Raw genomic sequence first — 21,138 nt, forward strand, 5'->3', positions numbered from 1 at the left:
TACATAGGCAGTATTCCTATGATCCCCTGTTCCTGTTGTACTTATGAACGACAACTCATCCTTTTCCTCCCAGCTTGCATTGTGTTGATTCATTTATGCTCCTTAATGGGAGCTTGCTTATTTTGAAGCAGAAAGATGTGCAGCAAGCATATACGGGCATCTCGAGAAGTATCTAAGGAACACAGAAGAACCTTACTGTGCATTACAAATCTAAACTACTTCTTACGTGCTGTGTGCCACTCTCTATTTATACTGGGTGGTAAATTATCTGCAGTTAAACGTCATGCAGATATTCACCATCCTTTTCTGTAAGGCATCTCACAGTTCTATCCCACGCTGTTTGCTAGCATTAACTCCTTCTTATAACATCCTGGTTTAGAAGCAATTAATCTGGAAAGGAAGATCACAGAATCACCAAGGTTGGAAAAGACCTCCCATATCATCTAGTCCAACTGTCCACCTACCACCAATATCTCCTCAGTAAGCCATATCCCTTAGTACAAGAAGATGTTAAGATACACACTGTATGCACTCATTTTTTAAGCTGTAAATACATGGTTATAACCTGATTATAACATCCTCTGTGGAACATGAGGTGTTTGCTTTAATGGGGCCTTATTATAAGTTGGTCTGCAAACTTAATGCATTAAAACAGTGAAAACAAACATATCTGTAATGAAGCAAACAGTATTTTTATGAGGATTATATTACATCAGTCCATTTCTTTCTTGAATAATTGCATTCAACTTGTGAACAGAAAAACACAACTAATAACTTCAACATTCTTGCATGCAAGCCAAATGCATGTATTATATTTATTTTAATGGGACTACTTAATAATTAAAAATAGCTCTTGCTACTGGGATTGCTGAAAAGGAATTTATGAGAAGTTTGCTACAGGGCAGCTGGGCTGTATTTTGAACTCAGTGTAGGTTCACCGATTTCAATCATAACATTTACAAAAATAAATGACATATTTATTAAGCAAAACTGTTTATAAAGGCACGATGCCTTCAGTTCTTTGCTCCAAAAGATCTACAGTGTTTATCCCAGAAAATAGCTTTCTCTTACTCTGCAGAGATAAAAACCTTTGGCCATAGCAGGCAGATTTTTATCCCTTTTGAAATAGTGTGTCTTTAAACTTTATCAGGACACTTAAATGCACTGGTCTTTAATTCAAGATGGCCTGGGACACATTATTACATTACTAGTGAAAAAGATTCGAAGATTAAACTAAGAGCTCTTTTTTAAGATAAAATGAAAAGAAGCTAAGGACACAGGCACAAGGTTTCCACCTGTCTTACTGAATCCTGTGACATACACTCATTTATTTCAGGGATATTTTAAACTGATACAGTAATACACGCAGCCTTGCCAAATACATAGCATGTTAGGAGCTTGGCATTTTGGAACTTTTTGGTTTATACTTGAGCACTCTATCTTAGCACTGCAGGGCACTGCGCTGGATATTTGTGTATTCTCACATACTGAGCCACCGGTGCTTTGGTTAAAAGTTTATGCAAAACCCTACCACAGTCTAACGCTAACATGTTTCTCTGAGGTTTTTTAAAGTAAAAACCATGCATGAATATCAAAGAGCACACTGTAAATGATCGTTTCTAATCTTAGACATGTATCAATTATTCACTACCTTGTTCTTCATGTGCTTTATCGTATAGACTGCACCATGGTAACACTATTCTTCATTTCCTAGCCTTAATCAGAGAATCTGTAGACTAGTATGAGATTTAGCTGCTGGATTTCTTGGTATTCTACTTATTACGCCACAGATGTAGACATGAACAGTGTCTGTTTTGCTGCACCAGGAACCGTGGAGTTTGCAGGATAACAGTATGCCTCCATTTGCTTAGCAACACGAGAGGATAACTTTTCTAAAAAGGAGCCAGTTCCTGCTTTACTTACTAAGCAAAAATACATAGCTCTGAATCACCACGAGGAAACTGAGAATGTGAAAGGCATAAATGTAATGTCCTGAGGCAATACTTACTCTAAGCTCCTTACACAGTCTGTCTTTCAAAGACCATACATTTTAAAATCCCTGTTAAGGTTTAGAATCAAATCACTTGTTTTCAGTAAGTAACCGAACTCAAGACGTGTTCACATCTGACAGCCTTCTTGGTGCTACAAAACTTACGAAAGACACAACTTTCATTTGATTGTTTTCTTTCCCCTTCCTCATATGTATAGCCACTGCTACACATATCATTTTCCACCTTCTCAAAATAAATATTTTTCTAGCAGCTTTTCAGTCCACCTGTTTCTCCTTTCCTGTTTTTCTGCCTCCCTCCTTTCTTTCCAATTCTCTTTTTCTTCATTATCTTTTCCCCTTGTATTTCCCCAATACTCTCGATCCTATTAATCCTCACCCTTCTTTTTGCCATTCTGTCACACAGTCACACTTCATTTTCCTACACCTCAATTTGTGAGGCTTTCTTTTAATTAATTATTAATCCAGAAGACACATCCTTAATGCTTTAACGCTGTACCATTCCTGCCTTAACTTGTAAAGCAAAACAACGTTTCCTCTTTGCCCCACTCTTACACTGGATCTCCAGGGAGCACCAATCAAGCTGTGCTTTTGAGCACATCATTAATTTTGATCCTGGCAGCAATTTCTAACGTTTCTTTAATATGTAAAAATCTATCTATAATATTGCCAACATGGCAGCAACAGCCTTTCCCAGAAGGTCCTTAACATCATTCTCTCATCATTCTTTTCCAGAGTAGTGAACTATGTGATACGTTCCCTGGAAGAAGAATTAGCCTCATGCCGGATAGAAGTAAAAAAGGTGTAATTCATTTTCCTGAAGGAAATATCACACCACAAAAACTGCACAAGTAAGAAATTTTGGGATGGCACAGTAGGATGAACGTTGCCTAGAAAGAAAAACTCTTAGTTGTTCACGCTTGGTTAAGACTTCATTGTCCTTGACAGATCTGCAAGCCTTGGTGAACCTTTCCTTTGGGCCTGCCCTGCTCACCAGTGGCCTCCTGCCTCTTGAAAGCAGGAATTACCAGGCTTGTACTGAGTGGCTGTCAGCTGTCCTTCTGCAATGGAGCTGAGCATGGTGCAGTGGTTTTCTTGTGCTGCTCTTTCGTCCAAATCCCTCGCCTTGGGGAGTCACACGGGGATCTGTCTTCTTCTCCCCCATCTCAGTATAAATAAGGGTAGAAATAAAATATAAAACAAAATAAAAATAGAATAGGGGAAAGTGTGATGCAAATTCAATTAGAAGCTTGATCATATTTTCAGAGCCTCACTGCTGTCAAGGAGTATGTTTGAGACGACAACAGAAGAACGCACAACTGACTGAATCTATCTCCTCCAGGTACAAAAACGGTATTGAAAGGTCAGCATCGAGGCCCTGAGCATCTCCTCTTCCTCCTTGCCCAGGAATTACGTGGCTGTGCTCAAGGGCAGCTCCTCTGCAATGCAGAGAGCTGTGAGAAAAGCTGCTGGGAAAGATTTATGAAAAACCTTCTTGAGGGTTTCTCTCTTTTCCTTGGGTGCTACGCTAAGCCCTTGGTCCCTGCCTGAGTGTGCATGTGGCCTAGCCATGCCTGCTGACTGACCTGCTGGCTTCATCTTGGACCTTCATGACTACAGACAGACCTGCCTGGCAAACTGGACACCAAGCTGGACATAACTCAGCAACGTGCGCTGCTGCTAAGAAGGCTCATAGTATTCTTGGCTGTGTTAGTCAAAGTAAGGCCTGCAGGTCAAGGGATGCGGATCCTTCCCCTCTACTCAGTGTTTGTAAGGCTGCACTTGGAGTGCTGAAGCCAGTTCTGGGCCCCCCAGTACATAAGAAACCTGGACAGACAAGAGTCCAACAGAGGGCCATCAAGATGATGAAAGGCCTGGAGTACCTCTCCTGTCATGACACACTGAGAGAGCTGAGAGTGCTCAGCCTGGAGAAGAAGAGGCTTAGGGAGATCTCAGTGTCCATAAATACCTGAAGCATAGTTCTATTTATGTGCCAAGAGGCTCTACCCAGGCTCTTTTCCGTGGTGCCCAATGCCAGCACTGGCACACAGGAAGCGCCCTCTGAACACCAGGAGCACTTCTGTGCTGTGCAGGTGATGGACCACTGGCACAGGCTGCCCAGAGGTTGTGAAGTCTCCTCCTTGGAGTTCTCTGAAAGCCAGACATGGCCCTGGGCATCCTGCTCCGAGTGTCCATGCTGCAGCAGGCTTGGGCCAAGTGGCCTCCAGAGGTCCCTTCCCCCCCACAGCCATTCTGTGATTATGTGAAACTGGTCTTATTGCCTGCCCCGGATACTGCCTCTACATTACACTCTCCTTAGTAGGGTGGTGTGGGATTATGCTCATTGTTGTCATCACCAGCTGCTGGCTCACTTTCACTTGGAGAGCAACTACATCCTGCTGATCCCTGACAATCAGGCTCAAATACAGAAAGTTCTGTATCTTAAGCTCTCAGTAAGTGCTGATGTTAATGTCTGGCCTAAAAAAAAAAAAAAAAAAAAAAAAAAAAAAGCAGCTTCAAATACCACCAAAAAGTCATTTTTAAAAATACTTTTTCCCCATCCATCAATGGCAAGGTCATCACATCACCATATCACATTGAGTCAGCCCCAGTAATCCATACACTCACAATGTACTCAGTTAACCATAGTATTCCATCCGCACATACTAAACTATTGGCACTTCCCTCAGCACACAGAAGCTGCCTGGCCAGCAAAGGAGGACACCGGGACTGTACTCACAACTCCCTTCAGCTGAATGCACCACAGCTGCAGGCACTTCAGGTTCTTTTCCTCCTTCCTGAACACAAAGCTTCAGTGATCTCCTCAGAGCAGAACTGTGTGATCCTGACCTCCTCCCAGACCTTACTTTCCTGATTCAGCTTCTCCATAAATACGCTAGAAAGCTCCCGCGATCATTCAGTGTACATGCCAGTTCTGACCACCTTGCAATTTGCACCACGCAGGAATGTAGATTACAGCCCCAGTAATGAAGTGGTTCATGGGCCTCTTCTTGCTGAAGCTAGTATAATTTATAATTATTTCAACAAAGTCAAACAAAACAGTCCTTGGCCATTGCTACAGTACTTTGAAGAGCCTGTCCTGCAACCAGCCAAGCTCAGCCAGCAAATAGACCATAGAGAGGCTTCACACATGAAGAGCTTCACACAGGGGAGAAAACTCCACTCAGTCATGATATACTAATGTGAAGAGGCTTCCCGTGACACTTTTGCATTTAACACAGACATATGTTTATTGATAGAACTACTACATGGGCTGCTGCTCTCCCATTAGCACTTCTGCACGTGCTGTTCTCTTTGCATGAGTGCTCTGTGCAGCCCCTCCATCCACAGCTGCTCTCAGCATTTGGTACCAGTCGTAAGGTGGATACTGCATAGAGCCGAAAGGTTTCTTCCTCAAAATCTATCACTCTTCTAAATACAAGACACGAACAACACTTGAAATGTGGTACTGCTAAAATACATAATCCAATAATTGAATTCTATAGCATAAAATGAAAACATTATGGTTTCATAGCATGAACTTCCAATTGTTAAAATTGCAGTTATTTAAAATTCCACATCAACTTTGATCTAAAAGGAGAACAGTGTTAGCTCACCTGCACAAATTATACTTTACCATTATAATTTAACTGATAATACTAACAAATTTCTGCTGGAAGTACTGAAAACTAGGAGCATGTTGAAAATTAGACCTGGTTATAATACTTAGATTGAAAATACTTCTCTAGAGAGTAAAATATTTGCTCAAAATAACAGTAAATAAAGCAACTTCTACTTGAAAAATCTTTCCTCGACCAAACGTGGACATTTGATGTTGTTATGTAAAAAAGGCCATTTGTTACCTGTTCGTTACCCACTAGCCTCAACAATCTTTTTAAGACTTTTCAGTCTTTTCAGACTCTTAAGATGAATATTACACAAGACTACACCAGAAGGGACTTTTTTCCCCATTTAACATTTTTCCATCTGACCAGCAACAAAATCCGCTAGGCTTTGTGAATCATACACAGTACGATGAAGACGTACTACTGGCATTCATTTGTTTAAATTGTAGAGCAATGTTGCATGGCTGATATTTACAAGTTTGAGGTCAAGTAATGCAAGCTAGAGGGAGTTTATCTACACAATTTAACGAAACAAAACATCACCAACCAACTAACCACCTTTTTGTCCTGCCACAATACACATCAAAACACAGAAGAAAGGCCGGACAAAAACTGCATGCAGTACCTCTGGATTCTGACCACTACGGTGAAATGGAAGTTAGATCAAAATAAAATAATTCTAACTTAATTAAAATGGCAGAACTACCTATTCAAAGACAAGTATGACTACACTCCAAATTTTAAGGTGGTTTTTTTTTTAGATAAAAGATTACTTGTCATTATAGACTGGATCGGGCTCAATTTGCTGTTAAAGTCTAATGCACTCAGTTCTGCTGAAGTGGCCCAGGAGATGCAGACAAATTTAAAAGACTTAAAAATAAAGTTTATTTTAATAAAGTACAGCCTTTATCTTAAAATTCCATTTAATTACACTTCTAGTCTCGCTAAAGGCATCTAATGCTGTAACATTTCTGATTCCCGTATTTTCTTCATAATATCAGAGGACTTTTTCAGAAATTAATAGGATACTTTGGCTCAGGTATATTACAACAGTTTTACAGCCTCTACTATTCCAGCAGGGCCTTGATTCCGTTGCCCACAAACACACACAGCCAGTGCTGCTTCAGATGTGGCAGCGTGTCACCGTCCCCCAGTGTCAGCTGAGGAAGACACAGGTCTCAAAGCAGTGAAATTACAGGTACATTTCACATTGTCTTGTTATGTTCTTAAGTAACTTCTCTGTCCTTAACATCTGTTTACCTCAAAATACTGAAGCAATTTGGACATGCTCCCAGATGCTCTTATGTTTAAGTATTTACGTTGGCAAATAAACAGGCAGAGAGTGGGAAAAAAAAGAAATTTGAGCAATCAGTCTCAGATCATTAGGCTGTATTTTATGTAAAAATTAAGCAGACTCCCTACAGAATTACATTATACGATATATTACGCACTAACTCGTCATCAAAATGCCTGTGATTAATAACTAACTTCTGGGTATAATTGACACTCCCACAAATAAAAGAATACAGGTTATTATTTATGCAGATATCAGAAGCTTTTTTTTTGTTCTGAAATGGAAATCATAACACAGCAACATTAATTAGAAGTCTCCAAACCTACCTTTAATTTCCTTGGATTTACGCTCACCTATGGGAATTCAAGAATGACAAATGAACTGCCACAGCTCTTGCCTTATTTGAGAGTCACGCAGAGTCACGCAGGCTCACCTGGTCAGCTTGTTGAAGGCAGGCATTCCAAAAACATGAAGTCACTCATGTTAGGGCAGAAGGCGAGGACTGAAATAGGTCACTCTATCAGTAACACTCTTAGCTCTTTTTCAAATTCTGCTAGATTCATGTACAACCCACTATATTGGCAAAGTTCATTCAATACATCAAATACAATAGGCTGAATATGAGATGGTGAAATTAATTAATTAGCTCCAAAGGCTGCTCATTAACAACGCATGCAGATGTTAACACACACTGCTCCAACGTGACCATATACCAAGAGTTTGGACTCAGTGGCTCTTTTTGCAGTGGCACATGACAGGTCATGGATGATTTTGCAATAAAATGTTAAGCCATCGGAATCGTTGCCAGTAAAGCAAGTACAGCTGTGTGAAGGAGCACCTGAGTATGCTCACTCTACAACCCTTTATAAAAAACTCTAATCAAACAAAACGAAAAAAAAAATGCATTGTTTGTGCTACACACAAAATGGCAATAATGATAATCCAAACGATGAGCCAAGTATCTGAAGGGGGGCTGCAAGAAAGATGGGGACAGCAGGGCCCCTTGTGATAAGACAAGGGGAAGTGGTTTCAAACTAGAAGAGAGGAGATTTAGATCGGATGTAAGAAAAAAAGTTTCTTACAGTAAGCGTGGTGAGGCACTGGCGCAGGCTGCCCAGAGAGGTGGTGGGTGCCCCATCCCTGGACGCTCAAGGTCAGGCTGGATGTGGCTCTGAGAAACCTGATCAAGTTGTATAAGTCCCAGCCCATTGCAGGACTCAACTCAAATAATTCTATGATATTAATGTGTAATAGAGGAAAAAAAAAATGTAATTTAACAGCAGATTCCAAGACACCAGAATACCATACTGCATGAGAAACTTCATGCTCCTGCTCTTCTGCCCCAAGAGCAGCCTACTCTGGGACGTACTCCTGCTTCACTCACAAGCAAACAGAGATGGGAAGGCTGCAAGCGGTAACAGTTTCTGGTGGTGACACACTGGGACACCTTTTACCTCCACCCTGCCCATGTTGGTGGTGGCCTTCTGATGGTTACCAGAAGCTCATACTTCAGCAGAAGGCACAGGAATCAGTAAAATGTGACCAAATAGCACCATTAACCTTTTTTAACCCTGAATAATGCAAAATGATTAAGCTACAAATTAAAACTGACTCTCTCAAAATACTTCTACGAAGTATACTTACGAATTCTTCAAAAAGGCATCATAGAATCATAGAATCGCTAAGGTTGGAAAAGACCCACAGGATCATCCAGTCCAACCATTCGCCCATCACCAATGGTTCTCGCTAAACCATGTCCCTCAACACAACATCCAAACGCTCTTTGAACACCACCAGGATCAGTGACTCCACCACCTCTCTGGGCAGCCCATTCCAGTGCCTGACCACCCTTTCAGAGCAGTAGTATTTCCTAACGTCCAGCCTGAACCTTCCCTGGCGCAGCTTGAAGCCATTCCCTCTAGTCCTATCACTAGTCACATGAGAGAAGAGGCTGACCCCCAGCTCACTACAACCTCCCTTCAGGTAGTTATAGAGAGCAATAAGGTCTCCCCTGAGCCTCCTCTTCTCTAGGCTGAACAATCCCAGCTCTCTCAGCCGCTCTTCATAAGGCCTGTGCTCCAGAATACAGAATACAATTTCCTTCCCCATACTATGGGGAAGGAAAAACAACCTCCTCAGCTCAACTACCTTTATACAGCTTCAGATACCACATCTGTGTCTGCCACCAAGCAGCAAAAATATTTATGCAGTGTCATGGCAGGAAGAAATGCTAAAAGGGGATGGTGGTGCCCCTTCAGAGACTGAAGATCTCAGGTACTTCCCAAAGTGAAACTGCTGTTTTGCTCCAGCGCTGAGAGCTGCTACGTGTACTGCAGCATGATGTATGATGTATGGAATGATGCAAACGGAGCACTATGCTCCATTCAGTCATTACTTCCCATGGGCACCTGGCAGAGGTATCCAAGATGTTCACCCCTCTCTTTCAACAGTGTCTGTCAGCATGGCATCTCATAGCAAGAACACTTTGCCACTCAGCCCTCAAAAATGTATCTCTATGCTCCATTAACCACAGGGTTCCCACTGGCAGGGACATGGGAGCCATCAGAACAGCTCATATTAGTGCTTCATCTAATGCAGCACGTTGGCTACTCATTAGCCTGCAGCAGATGGTTTGACAGAAGGTGCAAGAAATTCGATGGTGGACAATTCCGATTGGAAATGTGTGCTTTCAGTTGCTCCATCTCATTTGCTTATGTTCTTAAGCACAGGGATTTACAGCTGAAAGGAATTCAAAAATACTCAAGTAATTTATATGTTACATATACATATTACACTTAAGCACCTAAACGTTTGTTGTAGCAATACCAGCATCTCCTTGTCACTCAGACATCTCTGTCAGTTAATCCCAAACTAATTACACACCATGAGAAAGGAGCTTCTTACATATTTGAGCTTTTTTGACCTCATTACACACTTCACTCATCCATTAGAACGGGCAGACGGGACAAACAATGAAGGCCAGCTTCTTCATGTAGTTCAAAGTGGAAAAAGTTTGAAACGGCCTATCTTCTCAATCTGGCTTTATACGGAAGGCATTCCAAAACCTATTGATCATTGTTGTCACACACTGACTTGTATTTCTGTTCTCTGTCTTGACAGCAAATGGCTGCACATATAAGCACACATATTCCTATCTTTGCTGACAATTAATTCATATGGTTAGATCAGGAAAAAAAACCCAAACACTTGGGGGTCTGCATCATCTATTAAGCCAGTAACACAGAAGAACGTTTACTTTGAAATCTCAACGATGTGTATTTTCTTTCATTCCCTCTGTTGAGGTACCTCCTAATGCATGTCAGCACCGCACCTCACACAATGTGAACTCCTACAGAATCTTTCCTGATTTTCAGTAAGCAAATACATAACCTGCACGTGTATCTTTTCTTTTTCAAATGATGCTCACTTTTTATCCAGCACAGTACCACTGTATCCATAGCACTATCTATTAATAGCTAACAGTATAATTTCTGCCTCTTTAATCTTTTCTCAAGCACAGTTTTTATGATGTAGTAAAGTGTTATCTACCATTTTAAGCTACTACAATTGCTACTGTAAGAATTCTCCAGTCTTAAAAATTGTACAGAAAAACTGGCATATGCTTGAATACAGCTTATGTGGCACATTAAGGATCGATGTGCTCTTCTCCTAAGGGAAAACAAAATTCCAACCTGTGCAATTTATTTAAACCTTTCAAAAGAACTGAAAACCAGCTCAGCCATTTCTTTCTTTCTTCCTTTCTGTTATCTTCTAATAGTAGCAGAAATTAGAAGCAGAGCGATAATATTACAGACTGCTTCAGACTTCATTTGAACACTGCTGTTTCTCAGCTGGATGCAGTGACCTAAGTGCCAATGGGTACTTCCAGCCCTCACAAGTTGTTCCGGAGTCCTGCAGGCAGCACACAGATCCTCCCAAGGGATGGGGAACGTAATCAGGCTGTTCCAAGAACAGAGTCTCATTTGTGACTGGTAGGAACATAGATACTCCTACTATATACGTCCAAACACGTTATTAGCATGTGAATTGCTAGGCCAGTGTTATAAGGGAGAAAAGACTCTAAAGCAACGCTTTCAAGGGGAAAAAAAGAACACTGCAATAGGAAAACAAAAAACAAAAAACAATAAAAACCCACAGCATTAAAAAAAACCGACTTTGAAGACAGTGAAAAAAAAAAAAAGGCAGAACAGCAACCTTCCATTCCCACAGTATGTCTCCCTCCACTGACAGCAGTGACAGTAGGAACTAAAGGAATCTCAACCTTTTCTATTTTTATAACTTTCTTATGCAAGTCAATTATTTCTTTTTAAATATGCTTATCAATTTAAATTGTTAGTTCACTCCAAAAAAAAAACCCACAAAACAGCAGTGGGAACTGGCAACAACTAATGATGTCACCACATTAAATACCTGCATTCACACCAAATGTTTCACACTGTCCTATCAGAGATCGGATAGAACAAGATGGACACTCTGAACTGTTTGTTTTGGCCTTTCATTAACATAATTTACACCAGCATCTGCAGCTGAAACCTAACGCAGACTCCAGATGAACAGCCCTGTTTTGTTTCCCCACCTTGATTTTATGTGAAAGCATGAGAGACAGTGAGAAATCCCCAAACCACAGCTTCCAGTCTCTGAAGTTGTGCTTTAATAAAAGAACAAAACCAGGAATCCTTAGTAATACAACTGCACACAAGAAGAATCCAAGCTGGTCTGTCGTTATTGACTCTATTTAAAAAGCTCAGAATCAAATCTAACCTGTAACCATGAGGTCCACGCAGGAACTCTTTTTTTGGAGGACCTTATTTCCAACCCAGCAAACTACAGTGGTTACCTAGGAAAAAAATCTCAACAGTCCCTAGAGGGAGACTATCAAATCATTGAGAACTGCTGCTTCTAAAAAGCAGCAGTAACAAATTTGTATTTGAATAACCATCTACAGCTATAGCTCCCCAAAGAAAACACTGGTTTTGAGTTATGCCTGCACGGGTAAATACAAGGCAGAACAAGAAGCAAGCCCACGCCCCGAACAGAGCTGCCCCACACTGCTCACCACGCAGCTCCCCATGGATCTGGGTCCATTCTCCGGGACAGACCTGCACCACACTATGGCCAAGTTGGTCCCTGCCCTGCAAATGTGGCTGCAGGGTGCTGCTCCCAGCTGGAAGCCAACCCACACTTTGCAGTCTCCTGGCCTCTGACTTGCCCTCCCCTACTGCCCGCTCCTCTCTGCTCCCCAGTAGTGACTCCAGCAGGTCCTCACCTTTCTAACATCCCATGTGACCCCAAGGACAGCAGTCAGGGCTAAATATACAGGCAGATGTCCTCTCTTCCTTTTTATAATGGCAGTGTTTGCCATCTAGTATACAAGATACTGGATGTATACAAGAAAATGGAAATAAATGATGTGTTTTACCTTCTGAGATGACGTTAGCAAGCACTTGAGTAACTGCAAAAGCAATACTGAACTATTTTTGTACTGAAGGACACCTGCTTACGTTCTCATGAGACTGCTGTAAATGGCCATAGTCCATTTACTTGCCATACTTAGACTGCAGAAGCAGTGTCACTGCAGCATGACTTTCCTGAGTGTATGAGGTGACAGAAGGACCTTGTTCCACTTTCCACCATTGTCCTTACATGGTTAAAAATCAGCAAATCTGTCACAGCTACCAAATCATGCAATGAAAGGTAAGACTTTATTCCCAAAAGTCAGTTTGACATGAATTAGAAAAACACATTCTTTAGAAGAACATATTAAAATGAACAGATGCAGACCTGTACACCGTACTTCATTTGAAATACTACTGATTTTCAAAAGGCTTTATCTGTCCCCATTTCTCACCTCACTGAAATGCCAGTTTTCCCCTCCTTCATCCTTTATTGTCCTTTATTATACCCCTTTTACATTCAATTCTTACCCCTGCCACCACCAAATGCCTATCAATCTATCAGTTTTCCCTAATTTATAAATGCCATTTATCTTTGCAATCTTTACCGTTCTTATTTTTTTTTTATTTCTCTTCTACATTTTGCTTTCCCATCTCATCTCCTGTACGTAGTGTAAGACTAAACTGTTGAGGACACACAACACATCATTACTGACAGCACACTTCTTGTAATTAATCATTACAGACAGAAAATAGTTTTCCATTATCCTTTCTGAAATTAAAAAAAAATAGGAAATCACCCAATAAGAAATAAAAATCAGTGCCCTAATTGCATGGTATAGATTAATTGCAACATGACTTGTGTAATAAGACTTCCAGACAAAACTGATTAAATGACACTGCAACAGCCCTGAACTAAAATAACATTTCATAAAAATCCTCTCTACTCGAATGGAGTCAAACGCTGTGTTGGGGTACTGACTCCACATGTATTTTTAATAAACTGCAGGAGCTTAATATCTGCAATGTTAAAGCTATTCGTTCCAACAGATGCCCTAATCCCACATGCAAGACTGCGCTCCTTGTACAAACTCTTGCTTAGATTTTCAGGATAAGGGTATTAACCTGCAAGACACACGCTCATCAAAACGCCTTGCTTGAACAAACTGTAGATATTGTAGCTTTCAAATTAATAATGAAAACTTACAACTTATGAAAAAAATCATTAACGGAATACCTGACCCACATTTTAAAAAACAGGCCGGTGCTTCCAGTAATCCCCTGTTGATAACAGGCATTCCAAGAAATATTATCTGTTTTCAGAATGTTTTGCACTTCTCATGAACAAACAATTTTATTTTTTTGAGATTTATATCCTTATAGGGAGCATTAGAGCCCAAGTGTTGCACAGTAATTGAAACACAGAATTCAGGTCTGCTCTGCTAAAGCTAAGAAGCTTATGTGATCACGGGGTCCGCAAACATGTCTCTCTCTTCCCCTCCCAATAGTTCTCAACTGCTTGGGAAGCATTACCCATTTTTGCTAGAACAGTGACCTCAGAGGCAGTTAACGTACTACGTGCTCCTTGGAAACAGCCCAGTAAAGAACTGCTTCTGATGGACAGCTCCGGTGCACGCCATAGCTGAGACACGGGCTGGTGTAAAGGCTCACATCACATTACACATTAACAAGGCTCACATGGAGAGAAATTCTACCATGATCATTACCATCAGATGAACCATAAGAAAAATTCCTATGAAACTGAACTTTCTTAGCCCCAGACCTCATAGGATAACGTGTCTGCTGTTAATATCGACCACATTTAATCAAGAAGAGGAAGAAACTGGCAAATAAAATATGAAAGATGCAGGTGTTACTGCTTTTTATTCTAAATCTTCTAATAAGGATTGAAGATTTCTAATGAAAATGTTTAATCATCACTATAACTTCTTCAGATTGTGCATTGCTGCAAAGATCTCAAATGAGCAACACAACCTTTTCATGGATATAAAATGTAGAATTTTGAGGTACTGAAAATAATCATTTAATAATAACTACATTGAAAGCATATCTAAGAACCAATCAATTTCAGAACAAATTCTGATTAAGCAAATACATACAGCTTTCCTTCTAACTCATCTCCATTTTTTTATATTGTAGCGCAGTGAGTTCTGAAATAAGTGATGTGAAGTCTGTTAGAAGTACTTCAATATATAGTGATGTATGTATTTTCCCACTTAATAATTGTCTACAACTGCATTAGCACATTTAAAACGGTTGGTGGGTTACCTGTTGCCTGTTTTACCCTCAGTGCCAATGCTAACTGCAGGATCATTGTGGCATTTCAGTACATGCTAAGGCTAAAGCCACAGCCCTTGGGCAGCAGCAGGAAGGTGGTACTCTCAATACCAAATAAAACCCAGCTATGTTGTTCTTCTACAGCTTGTCAGGTATACGTATGATGATCACAGTAGAAGCCCTGCAGAAGATATATGTGTTCTGTTCCTAACCAAAGTCTCCCATTAGCTGAGATAAAGATTCTTTTTTCAGAAACCTATTATGCAAATAACACGTAATGGAAAACCAATTACTAGCTAAATAAGTACACCTAATAATTCATTCAAAAGACAGCAGCATCATATAATACTGTTGAATGTTTTCACTCTCTCACATATGTGGCACACAGAAAAGTTCCCATCTGACTGGAGAGGGACGCTCTGGAGGGAATTCCTAGAAGTCTGTGTTCCATGTCACAGCTGGGTCAGGATGTTTTGCAATTTCTGCTCCAAGACAAACCACAGGCTACGGTACAAGAAATAAAATAAATCCACGTCTTAACAATCACTTATTTCACAATGAAGACTGACACATGTATTTCAACTTCTTTCAAAGCACTCTAACTATCTGTGCTCTTACGTAGCTGAGATGAAATAAAGCACGTTACCTTGAAGTACGGGCCGATATTCTATGGACTTGAGCAACAGTATTTCTATTATCACATAGCCATACTTTGTTCCAGCTCATTTAAAAAGATGACAAGGAATTTGTAAGATATATTTTTTTCAGTATAAAGTTTCAAGAATTGAGTTTCAAGTACAAAAGTGAACACACACTACACTTTTGCCTTTAGGCTTTCAGGTATCTGCTTAAAACATCTACGGACATTTCTTGGCTGACGTGAACAAAACATCAAAAAAAAAAAAGTAAATAAGACCTACGATTTTTACCAAGGCAATATTAGGAAAGAAAACTTCGGTTGTCAGGGGCAGAAATCCAAGTTTTAAGTTTAGTTCTTGCCGCCCCGACTGTACAGTCACCAGAAATTCTCCCATCACTCCCCAGACAGGCATCGACACCTACAGCAGCCTCCTGCTATGGCTGCCTGCACAAATGCCATGGCTGCTGCAGAACAGAATGAGGAGACCTGTTGCAAATACTCAGTGTTCCATGGAAAACAGTTTTTAATGACAAACTGGTAGAAATATTAGCAACCAATTATGTGAGATGGTGGATTATCACATGAAGCAGCCTACTGATTTCTAGTCTGCAGGAGGTGGACCCTCACGTAGGAACCATGGTGCTCCTTTCTGGGCCAGTTTGGTACACAAACAGAAGTCACAGACTTCTTTTCTGGAAAAAGGAAACACAAAACATCCAGCCCACCCCAGGCAGAAGTCAAAGGAACACTCGTCTCAAACAGCACTCTGTGCAATCTCAACTGAAGATCAAAAATACATGTCCTCAAATGGAGCACAGAGACTGTCTGAAGCCTGTAGAAGGTGCTGCAGAATTCTGCCAGCAAACTGTAAACCTTTCAGAATCCTACAAAGGGCTGCATGCAAACACTGTAAAGTTCAAAAAAGTCAGAAAAAGTAAATACCACAAAGAAATCCATGCTTAAACTCATGGGCATTTACTGAATAAAACTGACTGGTGCCATTCTACCGCGGACTATTTTAACATGTTCACAAACACGTGGTCATCTAGCACAGAGCATAGTTTTTCCACCAACATCAGGAATTTAACATTATTCAGAAATGGACTGTAAATTTTAGAGATAAGTATCCCAGATTCAAGATGATACCAGTACTGGAACTGACCATTATTCAGAAACAAACTGTACAACAAAAATGCTTTGGGGTTTTTTTGCATTTAAGTCAATCTTCTGCTCTTCCTTCTGAACAAAGATTTCTCATCTCTTAGGAGTCTCTGGTAAGTCTTAGGTTAGCAGCCCATTTTAGACGTGTTTATTGATGCTGTCTGTGTATGAAATACTTGAACACTTACTGGGACAGCTGTTGGAACACCAACTTCACAAGTTATCCACATCCAAAGTAAAAGACCTAATTAGAAAGCTTGGGAGGCTCTCTGCTTAATAACGATTAAAAATAAAACATCAACCATCCGTTCTACAGGAGAAGCTGTGAACATCCAACAAACTGATGATAATGGGAATCTCTGAGACACAGCTTCTGTTCCAGACCTTGCTCTGACACAGAGAAGTTACCTGAAGCCAGGCAGTTTCACACTCAGTTCGGTGTTAGAAGCGCTACAGCCCCAAGTGTAAGGATGTGGGCAGAAGCACCTCCTTTTCCCCAAATGTCACATTAGCACAAGTCATTCAATTTAGTGGAAAATATTCTGTGAATTTGGTCTGAGTATGGCATCAAAAACAAGTAAGGAAACAGTTAGCTTGCAGAAACTTGCTACACCTCGAAGTAGCCACAGATACAGATTGGTCATTTACATCAGCAACAAGTATGTTCAAAATGATCATAATCTTAATTAAGATCTGAAAAGGACATTAAACTTCGCTATGTGTGTTTTAAGCCAACTCCAAAGCAAATAGCATCAGGTTCACCTCGAATATTGGATGCAAATTATCTCATTTCTGTTCTTACAATTCCCACTGAAGCATCTGTTGTTAGTCATCATCACAGACCCCACGTTTAATTTAGAACAGTCGTTCTTATATTCAGTCCTCCAGGCCATAAAGCTGCAACACTATAAGCTGCATCAGGGAATTCTCTCCTGTAACAGTAATTTTAAAATTTGAGAGCAACAGCCTTCTGTGCACACTATGATATATAGAATGTTCAAGAGCCCAACAAGCGTATTCCAGTTTTATATTCTTATCCAAATTCAGACTGAAATTTATTATACAAATCACTGCTATCCCTGCCTGCTTACAGACATACGACAATCTCCCCTTCCAAGATTTTGATCCAACAGTCTAAGATAAAGCAACACAGCAATGATGCAGATCATTCTCAGATACTGTCAGTCAAGTAAAGCCTTTACAGGCTCCCTGAAGGCATTACTAGAGTGGGAACATGTAAGGAGTTTGTTTATTTTATCATAATGACCCACTAACAGGAGATTCACACAGACTGGGGAAAACAAAGTAGCCCACTTTTGAAACAGAAAACATGATTTAAAAGCCCTAAAACATTAGTACTTGTAAATATTCAAAGCTCAGATATATTATCTAGAATCCAGTCAGCCTACAGAAGATGTTTATGCATGTCACGAATATCTTAGATATGTATAAGCACTGCAGGGGTAGATTGAAAAGAAAAACAAACCAAAACATAATACTTGCACAGGTTTGATTTCTCTCTGAAGTAAAAGCTCACTAGGATTAATAGAAGCCAATGAGCCTAACTGTCAGTTGTTACAGTCGTTACAAAATGGCAGATGCTATCTGGAAAGGAGAGTTAAATTATTTATCAAACAATTTCAAATATCATCAAATTCAGTGCAGCCAGCCATTCAAACTGCTTTTATCTGATAGGGCTCTAATGGAAAAGTATGAGCTATTCAGAAGCACTTGCTATTAAGCAGAGTTATACTAATGTTTTGAAACGCTACCCAGACATGTCCAGAAGTGACACACTATGAATCACGTTAAAAATACATTCTCCTGCTCTTGAAATATTACCAGCAACATCCAAGAATTTATGCAAATTAAGAAACAAGTACTTTTGGCAGTCATGTGTCACACAATGGAGAGCATGGAGATTTTTGTTCTGCACAGCCTAAAACCATTCTTTTTTCCCACTGAACTAAAAAAGGTACACACAGCATTTACCCCACAACAGCATTATAAATATCAGCCAAGGCTTCTCCAGAGAATTAAACAATGCCTATATGGTACAAAAGCAACTTCCTAGTAATAATAGGTTGTACGCCATTGTTCAAAGCACATCCCTTCCCAAAGAAAATGTTAAGTCAAGATTACAGCTGAAAGCCTTCCTTTCATTCAAATAAGTGGGCTCTTACACCATTCCAGTATGCTTTATAGTACTGTTAATGGTAGGAAGACTGTAGGAAAAGTTGGGAGCAAAGCATCTCAAATTCAAGTAAGCAAACACAACTGGACAAACACAGGTGGATGAACTGAGATGCTAATTTGGTTTAAAAAAGAAAACAACAAATAGTCTTCAACGATGTTAAGGTGTTCACTTTATGACTATTAAATTAATATACTAATCTGCTATTAACCACATTCAAATAAATAAGAAATGTTAAGCACAGATTTGGAAAGAATACATATCTAATTCGTGAGCATGAAATCTAGCAACAGTACTTAGTATGATGTCATGAAACTATCAGCACGTTGGTCCAAAACATTACTGTTGTCTGCTAGCTCCCAGGACTACACAGCATATGGCTCCAGTCACCCGCAGATGGAAGCACATGGGGTGCCAGAGACAGAGCAAGAGGAAAGAAACAAATTGCAACACGGGAAATTGCTACTAGATAAAGAAAAATTCATTGCAAGTGTGGTCAAACGCCAGCACCACCACAGCCAGTGGGGGGGGGGAGGGGGGAGAGTGGAATTTCCATCCCTAGAGATGCTCAAAACTCACCAGGGCAATGACTGAACAACCTGAGCAGCCGGGTCTGCTGTGAGAGAGGGGTTGGATAGATGAGATGACATCCAGAGGTTTTTCCAACCTGAAATACTCTATGATCCCACAATTACAAGCTTTTTTCTTAAAATTCCTTCCCCTACTGGACATACACTTTTCCTTTTTCATTTACACTCTAAGATGTCTCCCATATACTTACAGTGTCTTTAAAACCAAAAAACCAACTTCTCCTTTCTAAGAAGTCACATCAGCAGAAATGGTATAAACAAACATGACTATTAGGCTTGATATAACTGATGGTTTTGTCACTAGGATCAGCTGAAATACAGTAGCCAAAAGAAAACCGAAGGGTTAATGTACAAAATAATAAACAACACTGCCAGTTATCACTCCTACCTGCACCACCAACACGCTGCAGATCTTCTAAGCAGAGATGACAGTACAGAAGGGAACTACAGATCAAAACCTCTCAGGTAATGCCACAAAAAGAGTTACCAGGTGCCTACGTGGGTCAGCTGTATGTATACACATGGCTGAGACCTTGCACCTCAGCCTGAAGACATGGCCATGGAGGAGGACACAGCGATGAGCACCTTCGCTCCCATGCTTAAGGTGAGACCTTAAGATAAACTCTACTTAGACATTCAAGAAGTAAAAGCATCAGTGCATACCCGTGGATATTAACTAGACCACGCTTATAGACTCATCTTACCCATTTTTTTTTCCCCTGAAATACACGTATTGGCCTTAAAAGAAGGAAAGAAAAAAGGCAAACAGTCGAACACGCGGTGTTGCTATTTCTGTAGGCAAATAGCCCAGCCTTTCAGAAAGACGGCGCAGGACACCTGTACCAGCACCTCACCCAAAAGGGCGCTATTTAATAACGAGCACAGAAAAAAAAAACCACCCCAAACCCACCCAGGCCTCCCGAATCGCATTACTTCCCACTCCTTAAATAAACACGAAGCTATTTTTAAGCACACCGAGACGGGAGGCACATCTAAAGATAAGTTTGCCGGCGCGGAGCGGGGCACTGTCCCTCACACGCCGTCCCCGCCTCAGGCGGCCCCGCACGGCCCGAGGGGCGGCAGGTGGGGCGGCGGCTGAGAGGCTTTTGTCTCCGATCGGCCCGGGGAGACAATAAAGGAGGCGGCTGCTGCAGGGTGGGCGAGCCCGCAGGAGGCACGGGGAGCTCAGAGGAAAGCGGACCCTCGCCACGCTGCCAACAGCCCCCAAACTTTCTCCCGGGCCGCGACGGGACGGAAAGCCGCCGCGTAGACCCGAAGCGGAGCCGGTGATCGCACCCCGCCGCCGCCGCCGCCCCTCCTCTACCAGCGGGGCACGGCACGACACGACACGACACGGCCCAGCGCCGCCTCAGCCGTCCGCCGCCCTCCCACACGCGGAGGGGACGCGCACCACGCACCCGCCGCCCGCTCGTGCACTCACCTGCGCACAGCGAACGCAGCCCCGGCAGCGGCGCCTTCCTGCCTTCCTTCCCTCCCTCGCTCCTGTCAAAGTTGAGCCCGGCCTCCTCCGCCCAACCCCTCCCTCGCGGGCGGCAACCACAGCCCGCAGTCAGCCCGGCCCTCCTTCAGCGCGTCTGGCACCGCCCCGCTCCCACCTGGGTCCTGCCGCCGCCGGGCGGGGAAGGGGAAACCGAGGAGGCAGATAAGGGCGGTGCCGCTCAGCACGGCCCCGCCTGGAGATCCCTGCGCGGGGCGGGGCGGGCGGCTCCTCCCCTCCGGGCCGCGCCGGGAGGGGCGACAGCCAAGGCTGGGCTGGCAGTGAGGCGGCGGCGGCTGTGGCGGCTTCGTTGTACTGCCTGCGCTGTGCTTCGTGGTGGGAGGCACCGGCAGCCCCGGGAGAGGGGTGGCTGAGTGCCGCCCCCGCTGCGTGGGGCTTCTGTCTGCAGCTGTGA

General features: G+C 41.9%; 1 protein-coding gene across 3 annotated transcripts in view; it reads right to left on the bottom strand.

Annotated features, from left to right (window-relative positions):
• The window catches only part of FRY (FRY microtubule binding protein), a 244,941-nt gene extending 224,010 nt beyond the window's left edge, over positions 1–20,931 (bottom strand). For 2 of the 3 annotated variants that reach the window (XM_015278600.4, XM_046909844.1), the window contains exon 1: positions 20,667–20,733. The gene's annotated coding sequence lies outside the window, so the exon portion shown is untranslated. Of the gene's footprint in view, positions 1–20,666; positions 20,734–20,841 lie in introns of those variants that run through there. The other variant, XM_046909845.1, reaches the window with a different exon arrangement.
• Positions 20,932–21,138: the final 207 nt, after the last annotated feature.

The sequence above is a fragment of the Gallus gallus genome, chromosome 1 (assembly GCF_016699485.2).
Source record: "Gallus gallus isolate bGalGal1 chromosome 1, bGalGal1.mat.broiler.GRCg7b, whole genome shotgun sequence".
NCBI classification, from domain to species: domain Eukaryota; kingdom Metazoa; phylum Chordata; class Aves; order Galliformes; family Phasianidae; genus Gallus; species Gallus gallus.